Genomic DNA, 12,753 nt, shown 5'->3' with positions numbered 1-12,753 from the left:
TCATTGAAAAATATATTTTAATCTTAACAAGAGACTATAGAAAGTCAAAGACAAACACTAAACAAGTAAATTTGATATTTACCTTCTGAACTAATTATTAGATGGTACAAAATTTATATTACCACTACCAGCATATACCGATCCAAAATGTGGGTGTTGTTTTCCAATCACACAATCAAATGGAGAATTTAATTGGAGAGTACCGATAGAATAAATTGAGCCAACCACCTGCCAACAAGAAGATAAGAATATTACGGCACTCCGACGATCAAATTAGTAAACATTAGCTCTTACAGATAGCAAAAAAAAGTATTTAAACTTCTTACTTTTATAACCAACCATGACTTAATTCCCTAAAAGCCTTACTTTACTATACGACTCAATGTTTATCCTAGACTCTTAGTAGATAGGAATAAACTCTTTATGAGCCTTATCCTTATCTAGACTGAGATCCTCTCTTGCTCTAGGACTCTTGTCTCTTATTCGGATACCTCAGCATTCCGACATTATCACAGAACATCTCAATAATACCGTGATTATCTTGACAACATAACTCATCCACGTGACACCTTAACCGACATCTCAGGCTATCTTGGCCACGTAGTGCTATTTGCTAAGTACTTCCCCACACAAAAGATACAATTCTTTGAGAATCTAATGCAATTACCTGCTCATATAATTCTTAACAAAGTTTTATTTCATTCACATTTTTTTTTCTTTTATTCTCTCTTCATAAATCTATATAAATTCTTGATCTAAACGCATCCTTCAATCACATAATATATGATTGAAGTTTCGTTTGGCATTGACTACAGTAGTCAACTTTTTTGTATTGAGACTTTTTTAGTCTCATTTTTTGGGCTTATTTAACTTTTGTGAGAGAAAAAGTGTAATGATTATAGTTTAAATGTGACATTTTGTCTTATTGACTTATATAACTTATTTTGTCTTTTTTGTACTTTTTTAACCCCAAAATGTTTACCAAACGAGGACTGATTCTTCATCTATTTATTCAATTAATTAACTATAAATACTAAGCTAACTTTTGATAATTTCACCTCGAATGGGCTTTGTGTGGATTTCATTTTCACATTAGATGACAATAGATTTGATTTTATTAAAGTAAATGTTTATAAAAATCAAGTTGAGCCCGCATGACTAAAATAAACCTTGATTTAGATTGATATAGGCTTAAAGTTCCCAACTAATTATAAAGCAGATGCAAATATATTAATTTGGAGTTCATGGTTGGAAAGTTGGTTATTTTAATTTTTGTCTATTTTACTAGGTTAAAATTTTTATATTTGAAAAAATAATTAAATTTTTTTGTAATTAAATGTGATATTTATGAGAGAAAAAGTAAAATGATTATGAATTTGATGTGATATTTTGTTTTATTAACTATTTTAATCTATTTTATCTTTTTATGAATTTTCGCTAAAAAAAAGTCAAAAAAACCTCTAGCCAAATAGGCCTATGTGTCAATTTATTATTGGTGCGACATCATTAGATGTGGTGACCAGTTGAGCAAGAAAATGAAAAAATGAGTCAATTTATTAGTTCGAGTGAAAAAAATATTGTGAAGGTTTTCAAATCCCTACAAAAAAAAAAAAAAAAAAGTTTCTCATGGCGGGGTGTTTTGAAAAAATAGTTAAAAATTAATTTTTTAACTTTTTTTAAAGTATAAAAAGTATGAAAGATAATACAACTAAAAATAAATTAAAAACTGTGAAGAGACTTTTAATTTATTTCTCAAAAGTAAACCTAGCACCATTATGTGGCCAACTAAATTTAAGGGCCTAGAAACGTCCTTTTGACCAATAAATCGAAGGTGGGTTTATGGGACAATATATATTAGCAGCAGGTAGTGATACAATGCATATATATATATATATATAATTTAGTAATGGAGAGATGAAAAGAAATTATTTATGAATATTTAAATATATAAATCAATTTTATCATAATAAATTTTTTTATTGACAGTTATTAAACTATAAAGGATATTTTTGAGAAAGAAAAAATCATGACAAAATAAGCATTTATATCAACTCAAGTCTTTACTTTATATTATAACTTCATAATATTATATTTTTCTCATCACATCTCACATGTAACATAATAGTGAATTTGTTTAAAAGCTCATGGAATCGTAATAATTTGATTTGTTCATATAAACGTTTTATTTTGGACAAGGTTATACTTCGTAATAATTCAGTCACTATAATTTTGATAACAATAATTTTGCCCTTTCATTATACATATCTAGTTAGTTTGATTGATATATATATATATATATATATATATTCTTAAGATAGTTTGATTAATGGCCTTTTTTTTGTGTCTAATTAGTCAATCCTGTTAAATTTTTGAACAAAAAATGATGATGTACTCGAGCCTAGTTTGCAATAGCAAAATGGAAAAACAAAACTAAAATTAATTTCACTGATACACTTTCAAATTTATTTATTGTATTAATATGTTCCTACAATTTCTTGCCAATTTTAGATGAATACTTTGGTTTTAATGTCAAATCCTTTTGATATCTGATTAATTTGGATTAAGGTTTTAATTAAAAAATTCAAATAAATAGATTTTGGGGAAATCACCACCAAAAAAAAAAAAAAAAACTAAGATTTGCTCATTTTAACAAAATAAACATTGAATTTTTAATTTTGTCAATTTAAAATCAAATCCTTTAATTTATTTTTAATCTAAATATTTGCCTATTTTTGTTAGTTAAAATTGACAAAAAATAAGCTTTTCACCATTAAATTCAGTGGAAGTGTATATAAAATTTTAAAATATTTTTTTCGTTGAATTTAATGATTAAAATATTATTTTTTTGTCAATTTTAGTTACCGAAAACAAGTAAATAGTTTAGATTGAAATAAATAAAAAAAATTAAGGTTTAAATTTTAAAAAAAATTAAAATTTACTTTATTACAAGGATAAAACTCTAGATTATTTATTTTATTTTGTAATTTCTCGAAAAAATTTAACCATTTTTCATAGTTTGCCTAAACCACCTCCATTTGCCATTTAAATGGGCCCAATAGTCTCACGAATTCAGCCCAAAATGACAAGAGGTTCTTTTGTGATTGCTGTAGTGGTGGACTTAAGAAACGGCGTCGTATGTTGTTCTTCTCCATCGCAGACTATAACATTATCATATGATCTATTTTGAGAAGTGGGTTATAATCTACTTTTTAAATTATAACTCACTTCCTCTCTCAAAAAAAAAAATAAATAAAAATAAAAAATTACTTATAAATAACTTTTCACCAAGATATAGTCAGTTGACCCAGTATTGTTGATTGCACAAAGTCACAGAGAGAGTGACATATGACCAAATCAAGTGGGAAGATGAAAAATGGCAGATTACTCTCAATCAGACCGTCAATTTTCTCATCAACCCACATCTCCAAATCACTGGTTCCACTCAATCACACTTTCCCTCCATCAGAGACCAACTACCTTTTGTACCCATCAACTGCCTCTTCTCTCTCCTCTGTTCTGCAACACTTCATCAACTCAGACACCCCTTCCCATGGCCAAAAGATCCACACCCACATTCTCAAAACTGGGTTCAAGCCCAACACCAATATCTCCATCAAACTCCTTATTCTACATATTAAATCTAGTTGTCTTGCCTATGCACGCCAAGTGTTTGATGAATTGCCTAACCCAACTCTCTCTGCTTATAATTATATGATTTCTGGTTACATAAAGAACAGGCAGGTGTTATAATCTCTGAATTTGGTTAGGAGATTGGTTTTTTCGAATGAAAAGCCCGATGGGTTCGCGTTTTCGATGATGTTGAAGGCTTCTACTTGTGAGAGTGTTTCATCGGTTACGAGTAGTTTGGGAAAGCAAGTCCATGCCCAGGTGGTGAAATAAGATGTGGAGGGTGATGAAGTTCTTTACATTGCTCTTGTTAATGCGAATGTTAAGAGTGGGAGAGTAGATTATGTGGGGAGAGTCTTCCATATGATGTTGGAAAGGAATGTGATTTATTCAACGTCAATGATTTCGGGTTACATGAATCAAGGTTGTGTTGAACATGCTGAGTATATTTTCAAGAAAACACTAGAAAAAGATGTGGTAGTTTATAATGCGATGATTGAAGGTCATAGCAAATCATTGGAAACAGCTAAGAAGGCACTTGAGGTTTATATTGACATGCTAATGTTGGATTTTAGGCCTACAATATTGACTTTTGCAAGCATTTTTGGGGCTTGCTCTGTGTTGTCAGTATTTGAAATTGGTCAACAAGTCCAGGCTCAAATTATGAAGACTGAACTCTTCACTGACATAAAAATGGGAAGTGCTCTTATAGACATGTACGCAAAATGTGGAAGAATAGAGGATGCAAGAAGGGTCTTTGACCACATGCATGAAAGGAATGTATTTTCATGGACTTCCATGATCAATGGATATGGAAAGAATGGAAATCCAGAGGAAGCACTTGAGCTTTTTTTCAGAATGCAAAGAGATCGATACATTGAACCCAATTATGTAACGTTCCTTAGTGCTCTGTCAGCTTGTGGGCATGCCGGCTTAGTTGCGAAAGGCCAAGAAATCTTTGATAGCATGGAGAGAGATTACTCGATGAAACCAAAGATTGAACATTATGCCTGCATGGTTGACCTCTTGGGGCGCGCTGGAAGTTTAAATCAGGCATGGGAATTTGTAATGGCAATGCCTGAGAAGCCTAATTCTGATGTTTGGGCGGCTTTTCTTAGCACTTGTAGACTACACGATGATGTAGAAATGGCGAGTATAGTTTCCAATGAAATTTTCAAGTTGAGTCATGATGGCCGTCCAGGGGCATACATTACACTATCCAATACTGGCAGCTGCTGGGAAATGGGATAGTGTAAGTGAACTCAGGGAATTAATGAAGGTCAGGGGGGTATCCAAAGATACTGGTTTCAGTTGGGTTGGGATTGATGGTGGTTTAGAAGGCTTCCATGTTGGACAAAAGATGTGAGTAAACATGTTAGCTACCGGGAGGTAAAGCCTCTTCTAATATTGTTATACAAGAATATCATTCTTAAAATTAATTGAGTGTCGAAAAGTTTCTTATTTAATTTCTCAACTTTTAGCATTACTCTCATAGCTTGGTTAGCCTTAACAATCTACATCACTGTGGCTTAACATGGTTGATAATTCCAAAGTTTTGATGACTGCGTAACAGAACTTGACCTCTCCTCATTCTAAACCTAGGGGAGTGGGTTATGAAGACCAGTGAAAATAAATTTCCTTTTGTTCATTACCCAAAACAAAAAAAGGAATGTCGGTTAGTCATGGTGGAAGTAGGACTATGTGACATGGAAGGATGGCATTGGTGGGTGGGTCAACAGTTTCTATGTTGTTGGTTGTGGTGGCAATGACCTAAAAGACAATTATATTTCTATTTGTTTTGTTTTGTTATATTGGTGGGTGTTTGTAATCTCCGTCAAATATTGTTGATTATAAACTATACACAAAACAAATAACAAAAAAACTCATAAACCCAAGAAGAAAGGAGGAGAAGACGAAGAAGAATAGGTATGTGCTGTTGTTGCTGCGGTGAGGAATGTGAATGCAGGCCTTTGGGCTTTCTCTTGGGGCTACCCTTCGCCTTCTTGGCCCTTCTCCTCTCACTCATCGGAGTCATTATCTGGATTGTCGGGTTCGTCTCTCTCACTCTCTCTTAGAGTATATTACAGAATACAAATGTGAACTATATGTATGTGTATGTGAAACTGATCATAAGGGGTTGGCTTGTGAATTTGAATGTGGTTGTAGGTTATTGTTGACATGCATATGCCCATGTTGCTTGTGCGTGACAATAATAGTGGAGCTAGCGCTGGGGTTGATCAAGGCTCCCTTTCTCGTCATGAAATGGTTCACAAAACAGATCCCTTGCTAGATCTAATATCATCACCTTGATCTTCTACCTTTGGTTCTTGGAACAAAAAGGATTCTTTGACTATGTTATTGTGTTACTCACATGAACTTCTCCATTTTTATTTTATGATACATATTTTATGGTTCTTGATGTTATTTACCTTCAATCATGATAAACAAGAGGATGTTTGTCACATAATGCAATTGTCAGTGAATAATATCTTGATGTTTAAGCTATGAATATATGGGTTTTTCAACTTAGTGTTTTGGTAGCTTTTTTTGAGTTTCCAAATCCTCAAAAAAGGATGACTTGACATTCGATTCGAGTGATCTGAGCTTTGATTCAAGGACATGCCATAAAACTGATTGTAAGAGAGAAAACAGTAGATGCTCAGTTGTCTGGCTGTAATTTTCTATCTCAAGGAGAAGATATGATTATATTAATAGGCGATACTAATAATAAACCGAATTAGTTGACTGTGTATGTGCATTGTAGTGTCTTTTTCTGTCACGTACTTGTTCAAGGCTTCTGACATGGATGCAATTGTAATTGCGTTGTGTTGTAGAGATTGAAAAAGATTTCAACATGGCAAATATGTGATTGTCTATTTGGTTGTTGTTAAACGACGATGAAATTGTAAAAAGAAAAATGATTCACAAAGAGAAATTTTATATAGAAATTTCATTAAACTGATGTGACAGTAATATTTTCTAAATTGTAAGTCACTTTTAATAGTCTTTTAATTTGAAATAAATGAATATAAATATGTCAGTACTCTTCTCTTTCCTTTTGTTTGGTGCACATTGTATGTAGTGTTTGTCCATTCAATAGAGTAAGGATCCTCTAGAGTTTTTTTTCCCTGAAGTTTCCTAAAGTTGTGCATTGTCTTAGAGTAAGGATCCTTGGTGTCTTAAATACCCTTACTAATACAATTTTATTTTTATTTTTTTAAAATTTGAGGACCAAGTATGAAGGAGGTAGAGCTACGTAACAATCCATTTCATTCCCACTGTTTCTTTTTTTATTTATTTTTTAATCAAGAAACAACATTCCAGGTACTAAAAATTACACAATAATCAAATATCATTTGATTCGTAAAATATTCCAACAATGACACTGTTTTGAATAAATCAAACATTGTAGTAAAATGGAGGGAAGAACAAATATTTGTAAATCACTGGGACAAAATTGCAGAAGTAAAGAAATGTACAAAAGATATTACAATGAGGTGGAATCTTCTGATTGTGGAATTTATTTTGACCAAATTCCTTTCCTTTCTCCGTCTTCCCCCCTCATCCTTCCCTTACTTTGCAACAGCGGTGACTATCTACTCGCCGCTAAATCCCACTTCTCGACAACTCCTCCCCACGCTCCCCTATCATCCTCCATCACCATTGCCACCCTTCATTGCCATCTCCAACCCCTCCCATACACATGCGGTTACTCTTGCAATTTAGTGTAAACTCATAGTACACTTGTATCAGACACAGATTGTATTTGCACTTAGCATAGATTACATTTGCACCAAATTTTGTTTTCTAACAATGAGCAAACAACTAGGGGTAGTAGTTAGGTTTTAGGTGGACAAGCTTGTTGGGTGAGTTGGGAAGGGGGTTAGAATAATGGGAGATAGACGGATGGTAGCAAAAAGAGTGGTGATAGGAAGGGTAGAGGAGGAATTGAGGATCGAAAGGGATGGATGGGGAACTAGTTGTGGTGGCAAGGGAGGATATGCGAGTGGTAACAGACCATCGAAGTTTAAGAGAAAAGAAGAAAAAAGAGAAAGCACGGAAGATGAATGAGCCTTTTAGTCATTTTTTATTTATTTTCATAAAGCAAATTTCATATCTTTATAAATATTTTTTAAGTCTCCATATCTTTGCAATGGTGTTTGATCCTCCATTAATTTGCTCTTTTTTTTTTCGATTCTTTCCATTTATTTGTAGTTTTTTGGGTGCATGTGAATTTTACTAGATACATCAAAATCATAATGAGCCAAAAGTATAGATAGGATATGATCATGATTAGAGCAAGATTGTCCAATTACAAACTATAATTAGTTGGTTATGGTTAACCAACACAAATCAGATTATGAGGTGATAATAATACAATAAAAATGGGTCAAGTGTTTAGAGTTTTTAAGTATCACCATTTAATTAAATAAAAAACATATCAAATAAAATTTTAGAGTGAATATGTGATTAAGATGGCATAAACTTTGAATCAAATTTCATTTCATGTAAATTTTGATGATAATGACGATCAAGATAAGGGATTCCAAAAAAAATTTATCTAATATTCTTCAAATATTCTATAACATTAATATGTGATTAAGTTGGCCTTTTTTTTTCATTATTTCTAATAGACTTGCAGATTAGGCTAAACTTCAAACCCAAAGTCCCAAGTCTAGAGTCGTTTGGGTTGGCTGCCTCACCTATGGTACGGGCCAGGCCTTGGAGCCGAATGATGATTCTTACTATGGTGAACTACTAAATAAAATACAGTATTTGGTGAAACTTTCCAAATATAATTTTACAACATAATTTCAGTTTATAATTTTCAAAAATTGATTTTACTTTCACTTTTCAAAACACGTCTATCCAGTCATCCTCTCGGATGTCCCCCTGGACGTCTGGCCGGTTGATCGGAATCGTATTCGTGTTTTTTTTTTTACACCTGTTATTTTTATATTTTAAATAAAAAATATTTTGAAAAATTTTTAAATTTTTTTTATGAGTTTTGAATAAAATTTTGGATTGTATGTTTGGTTATGGTTGCAAATTTTTGAATCAAATATCATATGACACATCATTCAATTCAAAATTCTTTTCAAAACTCACGACCAAACATATTTTTTACACTCAAATCATAATTTCAAAACTCACAAACTCAAAATACAACTCTATTCTCAAATCATAATTCTAAAATTTTACTAAATACAAAGTATCTTGGAAAATGCCTGGTAGCTTGAGCTACCAGGCTCGAAAATGGCTCGAGAGGAAGAGAGGGAGAGGAGAAACAGAAGGGAGGGAGAGGAAGAAGGTCGGCGTCGCAGCTCCCCGCCCCGCCGTCGTCGCAGCTCCCGCCGTCGTCGTAGCTCCCGCCGCCGCCTCTGCTTCCTCCTCCGTCGCAGCCCCGCCGATGTCGCCCCAGCCTCCCCTCCTCCTCAAACCGGTTTTTATGGCCCCCTCCCCTCCCCTCCCTCCTCCTCCTCCCTTCTCTTCTTCTCCCTTCTTCTTCTTCTTCTTCTTCTTCTTCAAAACCAGTGAAGAAAGAAAAAAAAAAAAAAAAAAAAAAAACAAAATCGACACCAAAACGACGTCGTTTTGGTGTCGAGCCGCGTTTCGAGCCGCGACATTCGAGCTACGTAGCATGATCGAAGTATCTTTGGCCTAATAATGTAGACTTTATAGATTTTGCTTGGTTAATCACTTTATTAATATTTCAAGTTTCTGTTGTTAGATTATTTATGAAAAAATTTGATTAAATGTGATAACTAAAATTATATGATTTTATTATCTTAGTGTTCAAAGAAATAATCAATTTATTTTTAAAAATAATAAAATTTTGTGATTATAATTGTTCGACTAATTTTGTTTTTTTTTAATGAATAATCAAATGCACAATAACCTTAAAAATAAATAGTAAATCATTAAAACATCCGTGACTGGCCCAACGGGTGGGAATGATCCATTCCATATATTTAAATAAGGTAAATTATAAATATATTTTTTTAAATTTATTTAAAATACAGATTACATTTTATAATTTTAAAAATTACAAATACTTTATTGTTATAATTTTTTATGGGATATTTACACACAAATTCTAATTTATTAACTTATATTTCATTTAAGATTTTTTAGATCTTTCAGTCCTAATAAATTTTTAATAATTAAAATTGCCTTTTAAACAATGATTGTTCATCATTTATGATTATCTATAAATGAACATAATGGTTTGATATTTATTTTAATTTTCAAAGATTTAAAACATTAACTTTCAAATTTTAAAAATTAAAAAAAAATTATGTGCAAAAAAAAAACTAGTTTTTTTTTTGAAAAAATTAAAAAAAATTGAATTGTTTTTTTGTGCAAAACTGAAAATTTTGTGACTATAAAGGAGTATGATGATGGAACATTGATGTGCAAAATTGAAAAAAAAAAAAAAAAACTTTAAAGATGAAAAAATTGATAATGTTCTCAGTTTTAAAAGTGAAAAAAAAAATGATAATGTTCTCAATTTTATTGAATAGTTAAATCAAACCAATAGATAGAAAGACAAAAACGTTTAATCTCATGTTCAGTTTTTTTTCATCAGTTAATAAAATAATTATCTTGAACATTACTATGTAAAATTGATAATATTCTTAGTTTTAAAAATTGAAAAAAACTGATAATATTTTTAATTTTACTAAATATGACCTATTGGTTCAAAAATTTTTAGATAAAACCTGAGTTAGTATAACATTTGTAAATATGATTTTTAGGTAATTAATTCATTTTTTATTTTACATAATTAATAGAAAACAATTTCTAAATATTCTCATATATAATAGTAAAATTATCAAAATTATTAATTAAAATATATATTTAATATAATTAAAAAATATTAATTTGTGGGAGCCGAATGTCAGGGGATGCAGATAGACCGAGTACACACTTCGAAAATCAAGATATATATATTATATTCGGCCCCGTTTTGTACGTTCCAGATGCCAAATATTCTAATCGGCCATAGAACCAGTTAAGCGAAGAGCCGAGTAGGAATTGGCATGCGACAAAAGGGAGCCGAGTGAACAATTACATGATGGATTAAGAGTGGGCCCGACCCTGAGGCCCAAAAGCGAATATAAATAGAGGAGCAACAGTCAAAGAAAGGTATGTGAGAGATAACCCCAAGAAACTTGAGACATAAGCAAACGTGAGACATATACTGACTTGTCCGTCGGAGTGCTAATTCCGGCACCCCCGACCAGAGTGTTAATCCCTTTTCAGGTGGCAATCAGAGGATCAGGAACGTCGTTCAGGATCCAAGAGTATTTCCAAACCACATTACTACAATTGGTGCCGTCTGTGGGAATACTCAAATACATCCATGGTCGGCGTAAATAGAAGATCCTCCGATAGTACCTGACAAAACTACACCAAGAGACGACCTCACACCAAGAAACATGCTGGAACCGGAGAATATCGCTGCGCGACGTGCCTTGAACTCTGACTCAGTAGCTTAGACATCACCCTCAACTTCGATGCACGAGACAATGCAGACGATTATGGATCAAGCAAAGTAAAGTGAACAGCGGTTGGAGAATGTGTTAGCTGAGAATGAGTGCCTGTGCCAGGATTTGGCCTTGGAGGTGGCGAAATCCTAACAAGCCGCATGCCAGGACTGGGGTCGACCTCTGGAAAAGAAGGATGGTCACCAACGTCGACTTCAGAAACATAATAGTGATAGTGATTCAGACTCACCATCCCCGGAGCCCAGAAAGAAAGGGCGCGTTGCTGTATCCAGCTCGTCTAAGGGAAGTCCATATGTATGACATAGACGAAGGAAAACTGATGATTCGGATGAGGAAGATAAACACGACCCATTCGTGCGACCAATTGCCAGGGCTGTGCTACCCAAGAAGTTCAAGGCACCATCGTTCACCCTCTACGACGGAAAATCAGACCCCATTGATCACATTCGTCATTACAAGCAAGTGATGATGCTCCATGCTGACGACGAAGCCCTCATGTGTCGGATATTTCCAAGCAGTCTAGGACCACTGGCCGTGAGGTGGTACTATAAATTGGAGCCGGCATCAATTAAGAGCTTCCACCAACTCCAAAAGTCATTCAGGGTAAGATTCATCACCAATAAGGTCCAGCCGAAGCAAGCCCACTCTCTTTGGGCCATGCAAATTAAACAGGAAGAAACTCTTCGTGAATACTCGGCCCGCTATTAGAAATGCTTTAATCTGGTCAATGATGCTTGCAATGATTCCATGGCCATCACCGCCTTTAGGATGGGATTGCATCCCCGACAGCCCCCTCCGCAGTTCATTGACTAGGCATCCCCCCAAAACCGTCTGGGCATTAATGAAGAAGGTTGAAGAATACTGCGAAGTGTAAGATGATGCCCTTCAAGTCAAAGCCGAACGTAAAGCTGTTGAGACGGCCATGTCGGGAGTTGTTTAGCCGATTAGCTCCGTGCCTCTATGAAGCCCTGAACGGCGGAATCAACCCAAACGAGACAAAAGACATGATTCGCGCCAATCAACCGACCAATGTTCACAATAAGCTAATGAACAATACCAAGTGGATAACAAGCGCACAAGGCATCCAGGCAAGAAATACACGGAGCTGACAGAGCCGATCAATAAGATTCTAACGAAAATACAACACCTTCCGTTCTTCAAGTGGGGGTCCAAGATGACGGGACCTCCCGATGCAAGGAGACGAGATAAATGATGTGAGTATCATAAAGACCATGGTCATGACACCGATAGTTGTTTTTCTTTAAGAGATCACCTAGAAGAATTGGTGCAAGACGACCGTCTTACATAATACGTCCGAAAGAGTAATTCAACAAATACAATAGCTCTACGGCCGGAGTCACCCCCTCTTGGTGTAATCCATATGATATACAGCTTGCTGGCACCACCTGAGGTGCACACAATCCAGTTACCATCTAGCACACATAGCTCAATGACGCCAGCGAAATGACCACACAACACTGGAAGGATTAGTTTTGATGACAGTGATTTAGTTATAGTGTCCCACCCCCACATTGATCCCCTCGTCATCAAGCTACGTGTAAACAGATTTACCATCGAGCGTGTCCTCATTGACCAAGGTAGCACTTCAGAGATA

General features: G+C 34.2%; 1 pseudogene; it reads left to right on the top strand.

Moving 5' to 3' along the window:
• The first annotated feature begins 3,303 nt into the window (after positions 1-3,303).
• Positions 3,304-5,116, top strand: LOC145798557 (pentatricopeptide repeat-containing protein At1g28690, mitochondrial pseudogene; annotated as a pseudogene).
• The last annotated feature ends 7,637 nt before the right edge of the window (positions 5,117-12,753 follow it).

Source organism: Camellia sinensis, chromosome 9, assembly GCF_055761805.1.
Source record: "Camellia sinensis isolate YWXY chromosome 9, ASM5576180v1, whole genome shotgun sequence".
Classification (NCBI taxonomy): Eukaryota; Viridiplantae; Streptophyta; class Magnoliopsida; order Ericales; family Theaceae; genus Camellia; species Camellia sinensis.
The sequence above is the reverse complement of the archived record's forward strand: the minus strand, read 5'-3'. Positions and strand labels throughout refer to the sequence as shown.